The 24,078-nt window shown below is 37.0% G+C and overlaps 1 protein-coding gene across 3 annotated transcripts in view; it reads left to right on the forward strand.

Moving 5' to 3' along the window:
• The window catches only part of Macrod2 (mono-ADP ribosylhydrolase 2), a 1,966,896-nt gene that overhangs the window by 904,001 nt on the left and 1,038,817 nt on the right, over positions 1–24,078 (forward strand). The gene's annotated exons all lie outside the window — the stretch shown is intronic.

The following is a 24,078-nucleotide window of genomic DNA, read 5'->3' on the forward strand; positions in this document are numbered from 1 at the left end:
CCAGGGCCACATAATGTTCCCAAGAGGGGCATCCCACCTCAAAGTTAAGAGCAGAATTATTCTGCTTGTCTGCCTCTGTTCCTTTCAAGGCACTCACTATTGTCAGACAGTTGTTTGCTTTGATTTGTGGATTTACTTCCTGTTTTTGCTGTAACAAAATACTGCAAGCCTAGGGGTTTAACAAACACAAATGTACGCCTAGCTTATTTGGCCATAAAGGACAAGTGTGGCTCCTTCTGGAGTACTTGACAAGAAAATCTGTTTGGTTGCCATATTCCAGCCGCTATGCTTCTTGGTGTGCGGCCTTTCTTCCATCTTACTACACTTTTACTCCACTTTCTATACCTCCTCTGACTATGACTCTGTCTGCAAGGACCATGTGAATACAAAGAACCCACTTAGACAATGCAAAATGCTTTCTCCAAGTCAGGGCCCTAAGCTTAATCACATCTGAACATGTTCCCTTTGCCATAGAAGATGGTATTCACAAGATCTGGGATTAGGATGTGAACATATTTAGGGCAATTTTAAGCCTACAATAGTTGGTTTCTAGATAATTATGTATATGGGTGGAAAGATGGTTTAATCCAGGAACAAGGACATGTCCTCTGTTGTGGTTGACTCCCATTACTAACTTCCCAGTCCCCTGGTCTTGCATCAGTTATGTAATGATTTTGGTGCTCACATGCCCCATCCATTTATGAGGTGGGGAAGATGCATATGTGTAGTTTCAGGTAGTAAGCCAGTCTTCTCCTGAGAGTCATGTAAAATGTCTGGCTCTGATTGAGTGTTCAGGAAGTATAATCTACTATTCCTTCAGTTATTTTATGCAAATTTTGTCTAAAAAATGTTCTAAATAAAAGAGTACTGCCCAACTGGTGAGCTTACAAGATTCATCTGTTTCTCTAACAGCAATGGTAGCGTGCTAAGAAGATGCCATTATTTGTCAAATTTTATGGGAAATTGGAGAAACAGTTTGTTCCAATTTCCATCCCATGGATGATCAAATACAACTGACTCCAGATTACTCTGAGGTCAAAATTGGCAATACTTTATTCTAGTAAAAATCATGCTGCATTTCTTTCTCTTGAGAAAATAGATAATAATGATAGTAACCTTTTGTGTGAAGGGCGTAGGGGAAAAAAATAACTGAGAAAACCTTTGGCAGACTTACTACATCATATCAAGAATTTTGTTTCATTTGTAATTCTTTCTCAGTGTCAGACATGCATACAATTCACTTTCCCTTGTTTTCATCCTGTGGCCTTTTCCCAGGCCTATCCTCCTACTGACACCTTTCTTCCCAAAACATCTCTCTTCTATTTCATGTCCTCTTTCTATGTGTGGTCCAGAGTTTAATTGGAGTTGCATGCATGAGTATGGAGGTCACTGAGAAAAGGACACCCCATCCCTCAGCAAATATCAAATGCCATTAGTCCTTTGGGAAGGGAGTGCCTAAGGGTCTCCTCCCTCATCCATGATGAACTGTAGTGATTTCATGAGTACCACAGCTGCTTTGTGCATGCATGTCTTTTTTTTTTTTTGCAGCACTTGTCCATCCATTGGCTTTTATATTTTTTTCAACCTTCTTTCTCAATGTTTCCTGACACTTTGAGGGGGTGAGATGGATGTCTGACTCAGGCCAAACACTCCACCACCACTTCTGTATTCTGGCATTTCAGCTCAAGCACTTATTAGTATATTGAAAAACAAAGTAGAAAAGTCACCTAACTTGCTTTTTTTTGTGCTGTTTTTGTTTGGTTTAGAATATATCATGAACTTTTAAAATCTGTGCTGTTAGATAACATTTTTAAGAGGAAATAACACAATACATAGAGAACTACAGTTGGTGTCTGGGATAACCTGAAGGCTAGCATAGACAGACTGGAATGGTGTGTTATCCATTGTAAACTTGGATAAATCATCCTTGAGGTCCCAGGTTTTTCCCCTGGCAGCTGGTAATGATGACAGGGTGTCATAAGAATTAAAGAAGATAAGGAATCTAAAGCATCTTGCTTGTGACAGTATCTCATACATGTGACACTATCTAAAAATGGCGACAATGGTGGCGGAGGACCAAGGAGAGAATAAGAATGAGCAGAGGTCACCTTGCGGCATAGCTGGCCAGCCTCATCTGAACAGAAATCCTGTCTGTATCTGTTGAATTTCTTCTCTAATAGCACAAATGTGATGATTTTAGTAAATAAACACTATTTGAAAATACAAGTAAATAATTTTTTGAAAAGAATATTATTTGAGACAGTGTCTAGTTGTATAATGAGGCTGGCCCTGAAGTCAGCCTGTCTTAGCTGACCGTGTACTAAGATCTCAGGCATATGTCAATACTCTTGACTGAACATTTTCTTTAGAGCAAAGATTCAAAGCTCATTCCTGGACATGTTCAATGAATCCTCAGATTCTTCAACATATCTTGTAAACATGATATAGAACCTAAGAATAGGTGATGTGTATAGTCTGAAGAAAAAAGTCAGTATCGGCTACTGGAAGAGAAACTAACATGCCAAAATATTTTACTTGGTTAAGAATTTCTTTATGTTAGAGAAATAAAAATGAACTAAAATGTATAATATCTATCTATTCAGTGGTAGGTTGTTCTCTATTAATAGGTGTGCTTTGAAATTTTTATTGAAATAGCCTCAAGTATACCTACCACAGAAGTAGCCTCCCCGTAGACTTGGTTAACTCAGTGTCATCAGAAACCTAGAAGGAGTCACCAGCTTTTATCATGCAGGCAGTAGTCAGTATAATTCATCATTTTAGCCTTCCAGGTCACCCTATTGTTATTACCAGTCCCTGGGCTCAGTACACTTGTGTTGATTATTAGATATCAAATATCTGTGGGAACTTGGCAAGGTCATTTAAGTCCAATGCTTAATTTTTTAAATTACTTTTATTCATGAACAGAGGAAAAAGAGCACATATTTGGAGGGTGCTGTTCACCTCCCAAACCTAGTGCTGTGGTTTCTGTAATGGTTTAACAATCTAGCTGACATTTTCGAATTAATAAGGAAAGTTTCTGGTTTGGCCACCTGTATTGTCTAACCCATCTAGCTGTAAAAGAACTAGCCATGTTGGCTCTGAAGACAGGATACAAAGAAAGCATGTACAATTTCACTTCCTAACTATTCTTCAAAAATTGGTATTGAATACCTGTGTATTTGGGCAAACATTCCATTCCAGTGAGTTAACAGATTTCTTCTGTATATTGAAATGTAAGTTGGCATAAAAGAACTAAAAAAGTCATCATAGTTTCACTGTTTCTTCATAGCAAAAGGGAAAGAAATATGCTCTCAAAGTGAACAATAATATCCTGTTAACTGATTTAAAAAAGAGCATATTTTAAATTGCTTTTTTTCAGAGAAATATACCTCCCAACACTGAGCTTCCTGGAAAAAGAAATGTTTTCTGATTAGTTATTTGAATTGTGTTTCGACATAAGTGTCAGTGTTTCGGTCACAAGTTTTATTCACAGTTGTCAATATGGGAGGTCAGCTAGTTCATGAGTCATTTTGCTTAATGAGGAACTTACAGAGTAGTCCCTAGCCTTTGTTCTCTCATTGGAAATTCTTCACAGAGGAAACCGTTTATGCTGATAAGAGAGATTAATATGAACTTTGGAACTAGACAAAAACTGATTTCAGTTTTGTCCATGTCACTAGATGATCCATGTGTCATTGATACGTTTTTAGCATTCCGTGTCTCACTCTACAGTCTGCAGAACAGGGGTTATAAACCTTCATTGAAGGCTTAGCATGCTCACAGGGTAATGTGTCAGCTGTGTATACTGGCTAGTGCTTATTAAATGCCTGGAGTTCATGTAAACATTGTTGGATTTCATTTTCAAAACAGCCCTACACATGGATGCAATGATTATTCTCATTTTATAAACGAAGAAACTGAAACAATGAAAGTAAATTTCCCCAAATCAAATAAGGAACCATAACCATCAGACTCAGGACTCAACTTCCATGGTGCTTTGTTGCATTGTTTTGCTTTTGTGACCAAATTTGGCTTTTACTTTCTAATCCTCAGGAGCCATAGGATAAATGGCTACTGCCTTTCCTCCCCATTGATAAAGTATGCAAAGCAGCAGCTTTAGCGCTTGCTAGGAATCCAGATGGCTTATTCATTGTCTCATTACCCAGTACAACTAGAGCTTCAACAAACCATGTCTGTTTCATGTCCTGAATCCTTTTTACCTTCGTCTTCCCAGCTTTCCACCTCATCTAAGCCACTAGCATCTCTTATGGCAGGCCAGGGTAGTCTCTTGGTGGCTCTCTGCATCAGCCAATTAGTCTGCCCTCCTCTCCTCCAGAGTGCACCCTTTAAAAAGGCTGTATGTCTCACTAAACTTAAAAACGGGTGGTGATTTCACATTTCCTATCAGTCTCAAGAGGAAGCAAAGGAACCCTGCCATCACAGGCTATGACCTGAATGGAGGTGACCTCATTAATGTCTCTTTCTGAGTCAGCAGGTCCTTCTGTCTCTTCCTGCTCTAGCTTCATCCTTGGAAACATTCAGTCACCCCTCCTGGTGTTCTCAAATGCAATTTCAATTGCTAGGATACTCTCTCTCCTCCCATATCCTGGATAACTTCAACTATTAGTTTTATATTTTTACTATCAGCTCTAAGTTCACTCCTTTGGAGAAGCTATACTGTAATTTTAATCATATGCACATATAGACGTATGCATGCATGTGTGTACAAATTTGAGCCTTGGCCAAATGCAAGTCCTTGAATCGCAATAATGAGAATAGTCTACTTTGGTGGTAGTAATGGCTTTCTGATCAGGGAGACAGGTCTTACAATATAGACAAGAACAGGGCATCTGCCTGGTGCAGTCTAGCAGGACTGTGAGGCACAGGCAACAGCCTAGGCTCTATTACCTCAGTGCAACAGCATGGCCCTGACCTCTAATAATGCTGTGACTGGTGGGTCATTATCACCTTTGGGGAACATGATTTCCACTGAGCTTTACAGCTGCCTGGAGAGTTAGTTTTCATTTCCTTAGGGTTGCAATAATGGAGACTGAAGGATGAAGAGTGTACAATAGGCCTTTACGATTGAAGTGCTTGACCTGGGAATTGACAGTTGATGGGAAAGAGAAAAGGGCTTTGTGGGCTTGCTTTGTTTTGTTTTTATTTAATAATTATTATTGTGTAAGAGAGTAAACTCTGCATTAACATTTTGTTGGCTTGCCATCAATATTTAGATCCTACTTCCTTTTGACCTCTGGGCAAAGCTGAGAACATTCAGAGTGGTGTAGATGTGCTTAATTTCCTTTGGCTTGCAAGAACATTCTCTCTCTCTCTCTCTCTCTCTCTCTCTCTCTCTCTCTCTCTCTCTGTGTGTGTGTGTGTGTGTGTGTGTGTGTGTGTGTGTGTTATAACCAGCTGCTACTTTGGTTTAATGAGAAAAAGAGCAGTTGACACTGCATCCAGATTAAAGAATCTGCTAGATGGGTAGGGGCGGGCAAGTTGTCAGGTAACATTTAATAAATAATAGTAAGTCCCTAGCATGGATCGGATATATATTTTAAAAACTGAAAACTATAGAAAAGTGGAAGGGTATTATGGGATTTAAAGAACAGCTACAAGCTGAGAATAGATGAAGAAAAAGCTTCCTGGAATACAAGACTTGTGGGAATTATTTTTGGTGACAGAGCTCAAGCCATCTACTCTGAGCAGAATAAACACAGCAGAGGAAAACCCGTTTCTGTGTTTGTTCCGACCTCCCCTTGTCCACTCCTCCTTTCAGACTTTCTGGTTTAATCAGTGTGTTTCTGTATCAAAACCAGGTAAGAATGCAAAATCAAATGGCAATTCACGGCTTTTAGCTCCTTTCTGAGACATCAGTGTGCCCTAATTTACCTTACTTGACTCTTTGTTCTGGGGTACATTCTGAGAAATGTTTGGGATCACCACATTCTTTTAAAGGAGGCAATGAATCAAAGGTTTTGGTACTTGGAGGGATTTCCTAGGAAGCCATAAAATTGTCTTTCAAACTCCACCAGCAGCATTGGCTAGTGTAAGATGCTTTACTCAGTTGCACTGCACTTGGAGCCCCTGATTTAGCCAACTTAGTCACATTGTCACCTCCAGGTGCCAAAGCAAACACAGGTCCTGAACGTTGCCTCCAGCTACATTCTTCACCAGGAAGCCCTTTTGAACTTCCTGTAATGTTTTCACTACAGCTGGCTTTGTGGAGGAAGGAAGCTCACTTTGACTAATATCTCTTATTTCTGGTGAAGTGATCACGTGTCCCCTGCGTCCACCACCCCTTTGGGATTCCAGCTATAAAGTGTGTAGAGGAAGCTGTGCTTCCTCTTGACAGGCCTTTTGGGTCCCATCCATGGAGAACTGCTTCTCAGGGCTGCTCCTAAAGTCTCACCTTCCAAAGGAAACTTGTCACGGCTAAGCTGTTGGCAAGATGGATTAGCAAGTGCTTCTGGCTGATGGAGTAGCTTTGGGTGGTTTAATGAGTGTAGTTTGAAATCGTAGCTGTACCTAATTTTTTTAAAGAGTGATACATGAGTATGGGTCTCTCTAATTCAGTGGTTCTGAGCCTTCCTAATCCTTCAAGCTTTTAATACAGTTCCTCATGTTGTGGAGATCCCCCCAGCCATAAAATTATTTCATTTTTCCTTCATAACTGTCATTTTGCTACTGTTAGGAATTGTAATGTAAATATTTAATAGACAGGATGTGTGATATGGGACACTGAAAGGGACTGAGACCCACTGGCTGAGAACCTCTTCTCTAATCTAAGAAATTCAGTATTCAGCATCTGAAGAATTGTAGTAAGGTATTTGGGAGTGGTCATACTCTGTAGCCTCTGATTGTAGTCTGACATTTGATAACCTTTGGATTTTAGCTTGAGGAAATTGTTCTCATAGGAGAGAGACCTCATAATTGGCGTAGAAACAGCTGTTATGGTATTCTTGGGCCACTGAAGACATGGCACCTGGCCCAGTCTGAATGGCTGTGTTCTCCACGATGCTTGTTTAAATAAAGGTTAAGCAGAAAACTTGGGTCTTGATTTCAGGCAGAAATGAGGAAATTCCTGCAATACTACTTTCAAATGAGTTTCCTTTTCCCCTTAGGCATCTCTTTAGGACCCTCATTAAAGTTAATGAATAATCTCCTATAGGGCAGAGTAGAGTACAGGAAAACTCACCTGAGCCTACCTATGGTTACACACCTTTGTGGGGGAATGACCTTTAGTTCCTGCAGCTCCATTGTTAGGCAGTCTCTTAATTATAGGCTTTATCTTCCCACAGCATTCAATTCAGACAGCCCAGATGCCTCCTAAGTGCCAGAACTCTTAGGTCACCATAGCAGAAGAGGCTAAAGTGTAGGTAAACAAGAAAAAAAGGTTCCTACATGATTATATGCTTTAGATGTATGTGAAAAGGCTCTGAGAATTGCTCAAAAGAATACAAACTTAAAGCATCTAAATTGATTTTGTTTGCTGTCCTGTGAGGGATGAGATATGGGTCAGGCTCACCTTAGCAAGGCCACCTCTGACAGATGTCTCAGGGTCAGTTCTCATCTCCTTACTTCTGCCTAACTTTAAGATTCCCCAGGAAACAAATCCTCATTCAAAGATAGGAATGTTCAGTGGTTTGCATATGAATGAAGTAGGACTTGGCTCTAACGTTATGTTTAGGCCCCTATGAGTCTTTTAGGTATGGCTATCTAAGTGATATATGCCTAACAAAGTTTTCAATACACTTGTATAGAAAAGGTGATAGCCTGAAGTTCATGTATAATATTCTGCTTTCCTGAAATAATTTCCCCGGGATTTGGAAGTGTCTTATGGCCTATTTGAAAGCTATAAAAAAATTTAATGCCATGTTCTTTTACAGTCTCACCTCGTTTTAACCCCTAGCAGTATTTCTAGTTGTCTAGAGCAAAATGCTATTGAGCCACAAGTCTAACAAATGATCCATGGCAATTTGTTTAATCTCTTCCCTCAGCTTTCCTATTTGTAGACTGGAATTATAAAACCTGATTCTTAGAGCTTCTCTGAGGATTAAAAGAGTCCATTAGTCCTTGGTGACTAGTGAGTATTAAAAGTGTGTTGCTACAATTACTAGTGCTGTTGATGAAACTTTTCTTTTTTCTTTTTGGTTTTTCAAGACAGGGTTTTGTAGCCAGTCTTTCTTTGGACCTCTAGCTTCCAAATAATGATATGGAGACTTTTTATGAAATATGAAGGCTTTGCCTTAGCTCTTAAAACTTAATTTAACCTGTTTATATTAATCTACATTCTGCCACATGGCTTGTTAACTCTCCTCCATACTGAATATCTGATTTCCTCTGTGTCTCACTGGCAAGTCTCTGCCTCTCAGATTCCTTTCCAGAGTTCCTATCTCTGCCTGGAAGTCCCATCTATTCTCTTCTGCCAAGCTATTGGCTGTTCACCTCTTTATTAAACCAATCAGAAGGTAAAGTAAAACAGAGACACATCTTTGTACAGTTCGATCAAATATCCTGCAACATGTCCCCTTTTTGTCTGAATAGAAAGGAAAGGTTTTAATCTAACACAGTAAAACTGTATACAATAATAACAATCATCAGGTAAGAATTACATTCACAATGTCCAGTCCATTTTTATTTGGCAACTTCTGAGAAAATACTCTATTATCTACCCTATCTTGGTGAGTCCAAAGCTCTGTACCTAAATTGCTTTTCGTCATAACTCGTATTGCCAATCTAAAATACCTTTTTATACCTTAAAACATTTTCTTAAACAACTTAAGCTTTTATGTCTCTCAACTTTTATAAACTTTACATCTCTCTCGTGAATTTCTTCTCTGAATTTGGTAACAAAGAAAATGGTAAAAGTACAACTATCTAGTCTTCAACCCCCTCAGAGACCCGAGAAAGTTAAAATATTACCAGAGTAAACAGGAAGTGCTGTTGCTGGAGAGTTTTCTCTCTGGGTCCCACCAAACCCCGCCAGTCCCGGAGCCCAGTTATAAAATAAACATACAGATGCTTATATTATTTAAACTGCTTGGCCATTAGCTCAGGCCTATCATTGTCTAGCTCTTACTCTTATATTCAGCCCATTTCTATTAATCTATACTTTGCCACGTAGCTTGTGGCTTACAGGTACCTTACATCTTCCTTATCCTGACAGCGGCTGCAGGCAGTCTCTCCCTTCCCTTCCTGTTTCCTTAATTCTCCTCTCCGTTAGTCCCGCCTATACTTCCTGTCTGGCTACTGGCCAATCAGTGTTTTATTTATTAACATATTTGCCATACAATACATCCCACAGCAAAGTGCAGAGCAAGCAACTTCTAAAACTATGGAAATGACAGAGACAGCCACCTGCCTGAACAGTCACCCAAGGTCCTTCTGCAACATTGGAGCATCCACTTTTTGCCTAGAGGCCTAGAATATCTGACAGACTTTTCTGTAAAGCAGGAATTTTGAAAGCCTGGCCTACCTTGTCTTGGCAAACTTCAGCAGTCAACTTCTCTTGTTTCCTGCTTGTCCAATTTGGATAGCACACTGTCAGCAGTCAAGGCAAAGGCAGTTTCTTGCCCAGTGGCTAACTTTGTCCCATTTAAAGCAAGCTCCATTGGAGGTTCTTTGATACCCATCATCTTCTCTAAAGTAGATTAGTGATGCCAGGAGCAGATTATCTCCTCGTCATGAAAAGCTTTATCATATTAAAACATTTAATGCTATTTTTCTGTAGATCTCTGAAGTGTTTGAAGACCACCTATCTATCTAATAATATCCCTATTTAACCTTGAAAATGTATGTAACATGACAATAGGGTTTGATTGTTATAGATTGTTAGTACTGACTAACTACTAACCTGCATTTATTAATTATTCTGAACAGTTTGTAATAATAACTTTCAAGGACTAGAACTTTACATTACATTTTTAAATGAGCTATATAAGTAAAATACCTCAAACAAGATTAGAAACATATATACAGTATGTTATAACAAGAATAACCTTAAATTTGTATAAAAACACACCTAAGAAGTGTAAGGATGGAGAACAAAAAGATGTCATTTAGTTGACAGTAGACCAGACTCCATTTTTTCTACCACAGTCTGGAATTGGATTCAGTATTCTTATTTGATCATCTTAGTCAATGCTTTAAGTCTAGAGATATACCAAGGTATACTTAAAAGATTGAATTATTGAGATCAAAATGGTTACAAATGTGTCTAGTTGTACATGTATACTTCCATCTAACCAAAAGGTGTATGTATTGAACTTCCATTAAATGTCACTTGTATTGATGTTTCATACACCCTGTGAAAAACATTCATGTATTCTGCAGTAACAGACAGGGTACAGGTGTGAAAGACAGAGGCAATAATTAACACATTTGTACACATAATTACAAGTTGTGATGAATGCTAGTTAAATATAGCAGCAATTTATTTTTAAAGTTCAGTACTTACTGGAAGCTATATATTTGAGAAAACAACTCCTTTCGTTATGGCTTTATGATCACTTTGTTGATGTGAAATATAAAGTTTAAAATTTCCTGTATGACTTATTTTTTTATTTCAAGATGGAAATATCATATCAGAATTGATGTAGTATTCTTGGTCACAGTGTAAACAGTAGTGTCTTTATCTGTAGAATTTAGATGTTGTGTTGCATCTATTCAGAAACTAGTTAACATTAATATTGTTCTTACCTTCTAAATAAAAGTGAGTAGCCTTGATTGTCTAACCATAACCCCCAAATTCTATTGCTTTGATGTATTCTTGCAGATGGTTCAAATTACCACTGACACTTCATTATCACTGATAATACCAGAATACAATCGGTTGATACCAGGGTTGACTTAGTTAATTGTTGCCATACATAATTTATCCAATGTAATGTGATACAGTCTTTACAGATGAAGGGGATTTAGGCAAATGGTCTTGTTTCACTATCTTCAGAGATTAGGTGTTATGGAAAAGATTTTTGCAGAGTTAAGGTGACTTAGCAGCCCTTTCATAAGTAGCCCTTAATAAAATCTTTACCCAAAACCAGAAACCTTTAAAAAATATTTAGAACTATGTCTAGTTCGAAAATCAAAACTAAAATGTAGTTAAGGTATGTTTATATAGAGAAGGATTTATGAATAATACTTCATATTCATGCTTGCAAGTTATAGAAAATGAGAACAATTGTTAGGAACTAGAAAGACTGTGTAGTTCTTTACTAGGAAATCTTTGGAAAACTCAGATTAAAATAAAACTTTTCTGCCTATGATTCTTTGGAGATACTACTACATAAAAGCACAAATATGAAAGGAAAGGATGTGACAGTAGCTCTCTAAGGCTCCAATCCTATGTTCTTACTAGAAATACCTCCAGGAGGGCCTGATAATAACCAGGCTGTCACACAAATGCAGGAGAATATTTAATGATCTTCTATTTTATTCTGGAAAATAGACTTTGTCTTCTCTCCCTCTCTCTCTCTGTTCCTTTTTCCTCCTTCCCTTCTTTTTTCTGGTACTTTGCCAGAAGCTTTCCGCTCCTTTCCTGGAGTCCAGTAATTGAAGGCAATTTTTTAGAAGCTGGTTCCAATTATCTTAAGCCAATGGAATGTGTAACTGCCTCTTGCTGTTGGTGAACTGCTTACTTTGGGATTTCAGATGAATTCAGATTACATGCAACCAGATGTTATCTGCTGGGGTAACTTTTTGAAACAAAAATTGTATGAGGGAGGTGACGTTGCTGCCATATTGAGGTTAACTGCCCTCAAATTTCATAGACATGTATTCCTGGGATAAACTTTAATGGTAAATTTTAGATCATAACCAGTGACACCCAACAGTGAGAAAGTATGTTCTCTGAGCAATAAATAAGATTTTCCTAGCTAACTGTGTCTTCACAATATGTGATACTGATCACATAAAAACTTACACCTCACAAAAATATTTTGTCATCTATCTCATTGGAGATAATGAAATTATAAACTGAAAGTTCCTTTTTGTTTTTATTTTGCCAAACTTTAAAGATTTACTGTCATGTTTTCCAGATAGTAGAAAGTGAAGTTGTACTGTTTACAAAATAAAAAGTCTGAAGCAATGTAAGTTCCCTTTGAAATAATAACTAAGTGCTCTTGTCTGCAGACAATCCAAAGTTCATGTTGGTGACTGACAGCTGAAGGAAAAACATAGTAAGATAGCATATTTATGAAGGTATAATGTCACAACAGGAAAGGAAAACCCAATGTGCAAGTCTTAGAAAAAAATGTATGTATATATGTATATATATATTTGCATAATTAATCTTTATGAAAGAATTATTTGCCTTCTGTAGGTATCTAGAAGGTTTTTAACAACAAAGTTGTCTTCCAATGTGAATAAAATATGATTTAATCTTGAGAGTTTATTACATGGTAAATTATCAGAGAAGCAAAATTCTTTCTTGTTAAATAGACAAGAAAGTGAGGACTATGATTGTCCTCTCCCATAGGTAGGGAGGGACAAGCCAAGAGTTGTTTCAGGAGTAGAATAAGGTAACATAAACATACATGTATATGTATACATATTCACTTATATGTAAGTATAAATATTTGTGCTGTATACCTATGTGTCCATACTTGCACAGTGGTGTTCTTTTTCCTTAGCTCTTAGCTGCATAGCATTTAGCATGCTTCCTCAACACAGTTGACACTCAGTGAATGAAATGAGAGATGGATGTCTTCAAGGACCTTCTGCAAGGAAGATGTTTATTAGGAGCCATGGCTTTGAAAGGCGGCATAGCCACAATCAAAACTGGTTGTGGAGGAAAAGGTGGATTAGCGGAGAGAAAATATTCTTGATTTTTTTTTTTTTTTTTTTTTTTTGGTAACACTTGTTCTGCTGAGGTCTTTCAGGGCACTCACTCACCAGGATAGCGGGTGGAGAAAGGGCATGTTGAAAGGGACAGTGGGGCTGTCTTCTCCAAGTAAACACAGACTAGAGAAATATAGAATGGACACAGAAGGAACAGAGAAAAGGCAGCATATGAATGTCTGCCATTGATCCAGCCAGGGCCCTTCTCATAATAGAATATGATGCAACAATGCCATTGATTCAATAATTGCACTACATTTTATATTACAGTCTTTCTAAGTAGTGAATCTAATTAATAATCCAAATACTATTTTATTATAGCTCAGATGTAGTTAGTTTTAATGGTAATACTAATTAGAAAAATTATCACCAAAATAAAAGCTATAACATTTTTATAATTTATTTTTAAAGTATGTGGGCTCTATAGACAACTCTATATAGAAAAACCATTTGATAAATTGGTGAAAACTGCAGAATAAAATATGAAACATTAGCTATATTTTATTTAGATTTTATTGATCCTGTGGATTTGATTTATAAGTAAAATGTCTAGAGATGAATAAAGATTATGTTATAAGAATTAAAATATTTTAAAACAACTTTTTTAGATGAGAATTTTGATAAATAATTAATACTTAATTAAAAGTGATTAAGTTTAAAATAAATATGTGTAACTCATTAAATTTCAAAGATTACATTCATAAACCTGTAATACTTGAAATTTCCATGTATTCTCTGTCGATGGAGTTAAGTCAAATATTAACAAAAAATGTCAAATTAGTAGATTAAATAAAGAAACCAAAATGTTATGTAACATAAGGAAGATCAGAGAAGAGAAACTGAGGTGAAGACAGAGAAGTTCAACCAGCTGATTTTAGATGCAGAACAATGGAATTGTCAGGAACCTTGTGTGTGTGTGTGTGTGTGTGTGTGTGTGTGTGTGTGTGTGTGTGTGTTAGTAGCCCATGATCCTAAATGCAAAGGCAAGATTGTAAAGCACCAATTTGATAGACCCAAACTACTAAGTAGCAGGATCTGTTGTGTTACAAGTAGTCAGGCATGAGGTTTCTGGATTTCTGACCATCTGTAATTCTACTTGGGGTTTGGCCATTTGCAAGTGTTTATCTCATGCAGGTACACAAGACACAGAAGGTTGGTCCCTCTGTTATATGTATGCTACACCTGAGTGAAAATCTCGGAAGCCAATATAGAAAATGTTAAAATTTTATTTTACTGTTTTCAGGAAAGAGAGGCTTTAGAATGTAGTTCTGTGGTACAGCACTTGCCTAACATGCACAAGACCATTGGTTCAATCCCAAATGATGTTCAAAGAATTATTCAAAATATTTTAGTACAGCCTAGGTTGTCCTACCACAGAGCTATTTGCACATCAGTGTGTATTGCACTTTATTTGTGATACCAAGTAAATGGAAGTAAAATGGGTGTGTCTATCAGTGGTGAGTGTATAACAAAAATGGTACAGAAAATACAGAATATTGTTTAATTGTTAAGAAAATGAAATCATGAAAATTGCAGGAAAATGGATGAATTTCAAAAGTATTATACTAAATGAGGTGACCCAAACTCATGAAGGAAAATACTACATATTATCCCTCTTAAGCACGTATGAGCCTACGGTGTATACAATATATATATATTGAGAGAGAGAGAGCAGGTGTAAATGTGGATACAATATAAAATTCAGAGGAGGTAATATGGAATGATAAGGAGGGGTAGAATGAAGAAAGAAGTCATATGGGTCATGAAAGAATATATAAAGCTATTTTTTTCCTATTTTTAACTCCATCGTAGTTTTTTCTCTTCTATGTCAGAAAAGTGAATAGGTGTTTAATTGACAAGGCGTGTATGAAACCGGAAATGAAGCTCTGTGGCTTCAGATTGACCATCCTAACCATGTAAGTTCACTAAGACATACAGTGTTTGGGACTGAGCTAGTGTTTCAGTGGCCTCCTTACCTTAGCTGTAGAGTGTTTTTATTTGTGTGTTAATTAAAATAAAGCATTTTTATAGTTTGTGTAATTTCATCATAAATGTTCACATTATCAAACAGTCTTACAGTGTGAATTCATTGTACCGTATCATGGATTCCTCCTTCTTGGGGCAACTTTACTATAGTGAATGCTGCACAGTGACAACACACAGAATGTCGGGAACATACTTTAGGTCATAAAACCATTTGTGCCTAAGGTCTAAAGAATAATTGTGGTATGGACAGAGAAGTTTAGAATCATAGCAGGTAAAGAGTTTCTACAGCAAAAGAAAATGGCTGCGTCTGAAAGGAAATGGTGTAAAATGGCTATTGGTGAGGACACGACCATTTACTTAAAAAAATGGGGAAGGGAGGGGAACCCCTCAAATCAGATTACCTATAAAAGAGTCTTTTCCAAGGGCAGCCTCTTAACACTCAATTACCAGGGGCTGGCTATGCAGGCCTGCACTTTTCTCCAGCCTTGGAAAGCCACTGCCTGAGGGTTAGAAGGACAATGGCCCAGACCTCAACTCTGCCATGTTTTAATTTGCTTTTGCTAAGAGATATTACCTATCCAGCTTTCCTCTAGAATGTTCAGTGCCAAATAGTCAAATACCAGGACCAAACCACAGGTGTTTCAGTTTGCATTTCAAAATGTGTGAGTATCCATCAGTATATTGCCGTTGGTTTGTGGTTCAGTGCAGTATGCTTCATTTCTGTTTGACTAAATAAGTTTGGAACCAAAAATTTTCTAGTGGTATTTTGTTTTTGAGGAGTGATAACAGTGTGGAGGATATGTTCCTTACTGGTGGTTTTCATATTATGACTTTTTGTTCTCATCTGCCTATAACTCCAGCTTCAGGATCTGTTGCCCAGTTCTGCACTCCCATGTGGCATATACATACTTGCAGACACACACAAACACAAAACACATAAAAAATAAAGAACTTGGTTAAATATGGGTACAGATGCAGGTGTTCTTGGGAACTGAAGAATGAGTCTAGATGAGCAAAGTGGTCTGATGATGGTGTAAGGAAATGCAATGATAAAGGGTTCCCATGCTGGGCTTCCATGCCCTAAGGACCGTAGGAGGCAGCTAATGCTTGAACTCTCTCAAGCAGGCAGGATCTGTGCCACATCAGCTGATTGGAAACAGACAGGAATGTGGTCCCATTACTCATAGATTTCTTAAAAAGAGAAACACGAAATAGCTCTATCTTTAAAAAATATTAAATCTTTTTATTTAAATTCTAATCCAATTAAGAAGTAAAGCACACATATGTGCACTCACACACACAGCCGCACAAAGTGTTGTAACACCATGGGCCAAACACCATGTTTGTAAAAGTCATTAGCAAGACCTGTGAAGCTCTGCCATGCAATATCACTGTAAGAAATATAATGCAAAGTTTAAATAAAAGGGACACAAATCAACAGACTATCCTGCAAGCATTCATGTATTTGCTAATGTATAAGGTAGTTATATTAAGAATCACCTAGTTCCCCTGAAGCACTATTATTACATAATACTTCCTACATATTTTTAAGTATGCATAATTTTAAAATAAACCAATAAATATGGTTATTTCTTTTAAATGAGCTTGCTTTCAGATAGATCTCTGCATATGCACATATGCATCCACACTTTGATTTCTTTTGCCACTAAAGACCATTTTACTTTTGCTACAAAATAAATTGTAGCACCAGCCACTTCTTTTTTTTTTCCTATCTGTGAACTATGGTAAAGCTACAAATAAACCACTTAAATGAACAAATTGTCTGAAGTTCTGGAATGCTTTGGTTGTGATAAAAATAGAAACTACATGCTCTGAGAATACTGAGTGAATTAATATTCCCACTGTTCTTGATTCTGTGCAATTTATTCACCAAAGTAGGCAGTAAAGGTCTCAACACTTGAATTCTGTGAATGTAAAGACATTCTGGAAGAACCATCCGATTTCTGTATATCTTCAAAACTTCTCTTCAGGCAGCTTTCCCCAGAGTTACAATGTGAGGAATAAAGAGGAAGCTGAGAATTGCTCTTCAGGTGTTATTTGGCCTCTCTAGGGGGAAGAACAATGTATTCATTGGTGATAAGCATCTAGATGCATGAATGATGTAATGAAGTATTGGTTGCACTAATGAGATGGGATGCTCCAAAGGCCTCTTGGCTGTTTTGTTAAGTAAAACCACCACCTTTCAAACCTAAAAACGTTTGTTGAAATGGCTTCTGTCAAAAATAAACACCTTGGTTATTTCACAGCAGGTGTTACTGACAGAACAGAAAGGCCTGGAATTTCCTAGAACTATGGTTGGCTTTAAAGAACACAATTTTAAACACGTCTTTCATCATTGTAATAATATGGTAATGATTAAATTCACCCGTCAATGCCCAAGGCATCTGTTTGTTTCATGGGAACATCCAAGTGTCTTGTGTACAGACTTGTTCATGTGGGAGTTGGAGATTGCAAGAACAGTAAGCTGCAGCTTATCTCACACAAGCAAGGAATGGTATGTTCTCCTTAGTCAAGAAGTCTCATTGGAGAATTGTCGCACATACCACACATTCTAATTTTTAAGGAGTCAACTTTGGTACTAGAGTAAGAGTCATATTCACAGGCCCCATTGCTTTAAAGCAATAGTGGACATTGAATTCCTCTATTCCCTACAGTTTCGAGTGTTTTCCCAGCTTTGGCCAGAACTTACTTGTGGGCCCTTCCAACTGCAGGTCTCAGACTGGAACTGTTCTAATTCTGAGGCTACATCTGAACGTTAGCTTTGTCCCAGTCACTGTATCAATCCCCAATTCTTTCAGAGCTGTTCCCAGTCTGCCTGGCTCCTGTTCAGCCAATCTAAGCTTCAGTGTTTGGATTGATAATTGCATAAAACTGACCTTTCCTGAACGATTATGGACTTAAAGAGTTTGATTTTGCCCTTTTGTTTTGATTAGGCTGTATGATGTGGACTCATGTAATTATATGAGCTTGTGCAATGAAGAGAGCTAGCATGTCATCGCTTTCCTAAATTCTTCATTTCTATAAACACAGTAGTTGCATAATTGAGAGCCTCTTATATTTGGGGCATGCACTTTGTGCTTTGTGAAACCACTCATTAGAAGTACACACATATTTTGGTAGATAGTAAAGTACATTATTGCTCAGTCTTGAAAAGTAAATCTCCATTTGCAGCAATTTGAATAAACCTGGAGGACATCATGCTAAGTGAAATAAAGCACATATAGAAGTACTATGAATCGAAACATGTCACTTATAGAAACAGAATACTAGGGGATGTTCCAGGGGCTTGTGGGGAAAGTGTGGAGAAAATGGGGAAATGTTAGTAAAATGAAATGATAGCATAAGTTCTGAAGACCTAGTATTTAATATGGTGACTGTAGTTAATCATAGTTTATACACTTGAAATTTTCTGAGAAAATTTATTGATTCTCTGCACATAGTAGGTAATTACCTGACATGATAAATATGTTAATTAAATTGTTGGTAGTAACCATTTCAAACCTCTACTTGTAAAATCTATATTTCCTCCACCCACTGTTCTGTTCTCTCCTTTAAATTTTTTTATCTTATTATCTATTTTGCATATGCATTTGTGTCTGTGTGTGGATATAAGGAGGAGAAAACTGGGACTATGTGTTAAGATAAAGGAGTGTGTACCTATTTTGCTGGAACAACTACTCCCTAAACTCTTGCTAAAGAAGCATTCCCTCTACATTGTTTCCTTCTTATCCCTATGGGGTCCTTTCATGGTGCATCTAGATCCCAGTAGAGAATCCTATAGAATATTGCTATTTGACTCAGCCCCACCAGCATTTTTATCTGGTATGTGATAGACTCTGAGGTGTGTCCATGCAAATTAACAGTGAGTGGCAACAGAAAAACAAAACAGAAAAACAAAATCCTCCTTCCTCACTGAGCTTTTTATCCAGAGGAACAGAGAAAAACAAACAGCATTACTGATAAATGGCATGAAGAAGCATAAAGCAAGGTAGAAGCATTAGTATGTTTATGTGTGTGTGTGTGTGTGTGTGTGTGTGTGTGTGTGTGTGTGTGTGTGTGTAGAACATATTAGATATTCAAGGCACCCCCACCCAAATTTAGGAGAATGATGAAATGAAATGTACTTGTCAGAGTGCAGAAGAAGGAGCAAATCCAATGAATCATTTCAATTGCTACTGTTGCTGTTTAGTTATTTCATCTTCACTTTTTATGAAAGAAGAAAGTCTTAGGGGTAAGTAGCAGTTTGTTGTAGCTGTTAGATTACCATGAGTGGTGTGTCTTAGGGCAAGAGAAATTTATCATTTCACAGTTTTGGTGACCAGAGTGGTAGCATTGTTGGAGGACTCTTCTGTGCCTCTAAGATCTAGTAGTTTTCTGGAAGGCTTTGGTGTTCTTTTCGTGGAGATGATTCATTCCATTCTCTGGCTCGTTTAGTATTGCGTGTAGGTGTGTTTTCATCTGAGCCCAGTTATATCGGATTAAGATCCACTGTTGAAGACACAACTTTACTAGATAGGTAAGAACCTTGTCTCCAAATAAGGTCACATTCTGAGGTACTAGGGGTTAGGATTTCAATATTCCTTTTGTAACATGGAATGTTGCAGATAAAGCATTTACATAGGTATCCAGTGAGCACAGACTATTGCAATACCTTGTTCTGGGTGGGGACCTGGGGCGGGGGCAGAAAACAGGATGACCCAATCATACTGTTTTTTTTTCTTTTAAACATCTTCTGTCAGATTATATTAATTATCCAAAACAGTAAATCTCACTGTGACAATTAATACATGCATATAATGTACTTTGATCATATTCACCTGCCTCTTCCTGCCTTTTATTCCTTCTCTCTCCAGTCCATTTTCTCTTAACAAACTCCCTTCAACCTCCACCTCTCTTTTCTTGTGTCTGTCTGACAAAACAAAATATGCAACACTTGAATTTCTATGTGTAACTTATGTTGTTTAACAGAAATCCAGTTCCATTCATTTTCTTGATATGATTTCATTATTTATGGCGGAGTAACATTCTGTTGATAATAAATTTTCTTTATCCATCAATCCATGTATTGCTGGGAACCTAGTTTAGTTCCTTAATTTGGCTATTGTCAGTAGTGCCACAATAAACAGGGATGTGCAAGCATTCTCTATTGTATGCTAAGATTCATTCAATATATATACAAGGAGTGGTCTAGCTGAATCATATGACAGTTTTATTTTTAGTTTATGCAAGAACATTTATTCTAATTCCCACAGTAGTAGACTGACTAATTTACATAAACACCACTGGTATCCAAGGATTCCTTTTTCCTCATACCCTTGCCAGCATTTGTTACTTTTAATTTTGTTAACAATAGACTCAGGTGAGGTAGAATTTCAATGTAGTTTTTATTTGCATTTTTTTCTCACTGCAAAATATCCTGGATTTTTCCATATATTTATTGGATACTTGTATTTTTTTCTTTTGCAAAGTATCTTCCTAGTTCTTGTGTTTATTATTGATTGAATTATTTTTTCTTTTAGTATGTAATAGTCTTAATTCTCTATGTGTTCTGAATATCAGTCCCCTGTCATATAGATAGATAGCAGGTATATTCTTTAGCTGTCTCCTCCCTGTGCTGTGTCCTTTTAACTGGATAGTATTATTTCCTAAGCTATTTGAGTGTTCTATGGAGAAAGTTGTTATTTTGCTCATATTTGAGATGTTCCCCTGCATTTTCCTTTAGTAGTTTCTAAGCTTCAGATCTTAGAGTAAAGCTGTTTGTTTGTTTGTTTTCATCCATTTTTGAGTTGCTTTTGTACAGGTGAGATATAGGGCTCTAGTTTTGTTCTTCAACATTTAGAAATTGCTTTCTCAACACTATTAGAGGCTGTCTTTTGTACAATGTATGTGTTTTGTACTTTTTTGAAAATCAGATGGCTATAATGTATAAATTCTTTTCTGGCTCTCTTCTATTACAGTGGTGTTTTATCCATTTTTTTGTTTGTTGGTTGGTTGGTTTTGTGACAGTGCTGTTCTTTATTATTACTGTGACTTAGTATAATTTGGAATCTGGCTTTATAATACTCCAAATTTGCTTCTAAATGCTTTAAGCTATCATAGGTCCTATTTGTCTCCATTGAAGTTTAGGATTTTCCCCCCTAATTCTGTGATGGAATGTCACTGAAATTTTGGTGGGAACTGTATTGATACTAGATTATTTTTAGTTAATATTACCATTTTCACAATGTTAATTAATCCTGATCCAACAACATAGGAACTCATTCTGTCTTCTTACGTCACCATCAATTTCTGTCTTCATTGTTTGATTAGTTTTCATTGTAGAGGTCATTTACCTTCTTTATTAGCGTTTTATTGATGTGAAAAGACACTGTGATCAATATAAGTTTTATAAAAATAAAGTAAGTATTTAACTGGGGACTTGCTTACAGTTTCAGAAGCATTCTCATCATGGTGGGGAGTGTGGTGGCATGCAGGAAGACATGGTGCTGGAGCAGTAGCTGACAGATTTACAACCTGACCCACAGGCAGCAGGCAGAAAGCCAGTGGGACTGATGTCATGGGCTTTTGAAACCTCAAAACACATGCCCAGTGATACACTTCCTCCAACAGGGCCACACCTACTCTAACAAGGACACACCTTCTAATACTTCTAATCTCAAACAGTTCACCATGAGTACTAAGCATACAAATATATGAACCCATGGGGGCCATTCTCTTTTGTTTGGTTCACTCCAAAGCATTGCATTATTATTGAATGCATTCTGAACCTTGTGCATGCAATGTCCAGGAAGTACAGAAGAGAGCATCAGGTTCTCTGGAAGTGGAGTTACAGACAGTTGTTAGCTGCCCTGTGGGTGCTGGAAATTGAACCCAGGTCCTCTGCCAAAACAGCCAGAGCTCTTCACCAATGAGCCATCTCTAAAGCTCTACTGAATGTTTCCTGAATGAAATCAAATACTGTTTGCTTTCTCAGGGGGTTCACATTGGTATATATATAAAACATACTGACTTTCGCATGGTGATTTTATATTCTGCTATTTGTTGAAAATATTTTCTCTCAAAAAGTCTTTAATGGAGTATTCTGGGTATTTTAAGGACAGGGTAATATTGTCTGTCAGTAGGTATAATTTGACTTCTTCCTTTCTTATTAACCACCTTTCTGTTTCTTTAGCTGCTTTACTTCTCTGGGTGAAAAGTCAAGCACTTCGTTCAGTAGGAACACTGAGAGTGGACGTCTTTACCTTGTTTATTGTTTTAAGCGAATATTGTCAGCTTCTTCATTTAGTAGAGTGCTGGCTGTGATTTTTTCACAAAGAGCCTTTATCAAGTGTAGGTGTCATCCTTTTGTCCTAACTTCTTTAGAGCATTTATCACGAAAAACTGTTGAACACTGCCTAGTGCTTTTTGACATTTGTTTAGGTGATCATGTGATTTGGGTTCTTGATTCTAATTATGCAAATGATATACATGTGTTTAAACATCCTTGTATACTTGGAATGAAACAATCATGATCATAAATATACTACCCTCTTGATACATTATTGTATTTAGTTTATAAGTAAATTTGATGAGGACTTTGCATCCATGTTCATCAAGGATATTGGCTTATTATTTTCTTGATGTCTTGGTGTTCTATTACTGTAAAGAGACACCATTAATAAAGCAACTTAAAGAAGAAAGCATTCACAGGGGTTAGTTCATTATCATCATGGCAGAAGAGCATGATGGCAAGCAGGCATGGTGCTTGAGAAGTAACAGAGTTACAGTCTGATCCACAGGCAGCAGAGAGGGCAGGAGGGAAGTAGAGAGGGAGGGAGGGAGGGAGGGAAGAAAGGAGAGAGAGAGAGAGAGAGAGAGAGAGAGAGAGAGAGAGAGAGAGAGAGAGAGAGAGAGAATATGAATATGAATATGAATATGAATGGGTCTGGCATGTGCTTTTGAAACCTCAAAGTCTGCTCCCAGTAACACACTTCTTCCAACAAGGCCACACCTTCTAACCCTTCCCAAACAGTTCATCAGTGGGGCAATAAGCATGCAAATATATGAGCCTATAGGGTCCATTTTGATTCAAAATATCACACTTGATTTGTGTCATTATCCTGTTATAGTATTAGTAATACTAACTTCACAGAATAAGTTTGAAAACGTTCCTTTCCCTTTAATTTCATGAAATAATTGAAGGTAACTTGGTGTTATTTCCTAAAAGTCTAATAAAATTCAGAAGTCAATATGTTGTACTGTGGAATTTTATTAGGAGATTTTATTACGACATTAACCTCATTTATTGCTGTTTATCTGTGGTTTTCTTTTCACATCTTTATGATTTAATTTTGGTAGATCATACATGTCTAGAAATGTATCCATTTCTTCTGGTTATGCCACCTTGTCAGAATATGTGTTTTCTAAATATTTCAAGTGACCTTCTATATTTCAATGACAGCAGTTGTAATTTACCCCATTTTAATTTTTAATTTTCATTTGTGTCTCCCCTTTCTACTTAATTTGGGTATAGATTTATCAATTGTTTCAACCTCTTTTAATGAATCAAGTTTCCTTTTCATTGCTTTTTACATCATAAATATCCAACATTTTAACATTATGATATAATGTTGTCATTTACAGATATGTTGAGTCTAATTCATAGCTCTCCTGTGACAAGCACAACCACCTGAGGACTATACAAAATTGTAACACAAAGATATAAAAAGAGTTGTATTCATTTATGATGTGTGAAGATATGAGTGATTATTTCAACTTTTTTTACTTGCTCATGCTTGTCTTATTGGCCTATAATATGACCCGTTTCAGAGAAAGTTAAATAATTTGTGCAAAGGAAGGTTTATTCTGTAGTTATTACACAGAACATTCTGGATATCTGTTAAGTCTATTTGATCTACAGAGTAGTTTAACTCTCAGATTTATTTATTGGGTTTTTGTATAGGTGCCTTATTTATTGATGAGAGTGGGCATTGAAGTCACCTGGTATTATTGTATTATCTGTTTATGTTCAATAGTACTTGTGTTTTGAAGTTGGGTATAACAATGTTTGGTGCATATGTGACGTTCTTTGTCTTCTTTAAAGTTTGGCTTAAAATCTTCTTTGCTTGATAATCATAACAGCAACTCCTGTTCAAATCTGAATTCATCTGCTTTGAAAACCTTTTCTTGTCCTATCTGCTGTTGGTTTTTTTTACTCTTTGTTCTTTTGGGGACCTGCCATCCAGCTCCCAA

This window comes from Peromyscus californicus, unplaced genomic scaffold (genome assembly GCF_007827085.1).
Source record: "Peromyscus californicus insignis strain IS unplaced genomic scaffold, ASM782708v3 Scaffold_7__1_contigs__length_154581171, whole genome shotgun sequence".
Classification (NCBI taxonomy): domain Eukaryota; kingdom Metazoa; phylum Chordata; class Mammalia; order Rodentia; family Cricetidae; genus Peromyscus; species Peromyscus californicus.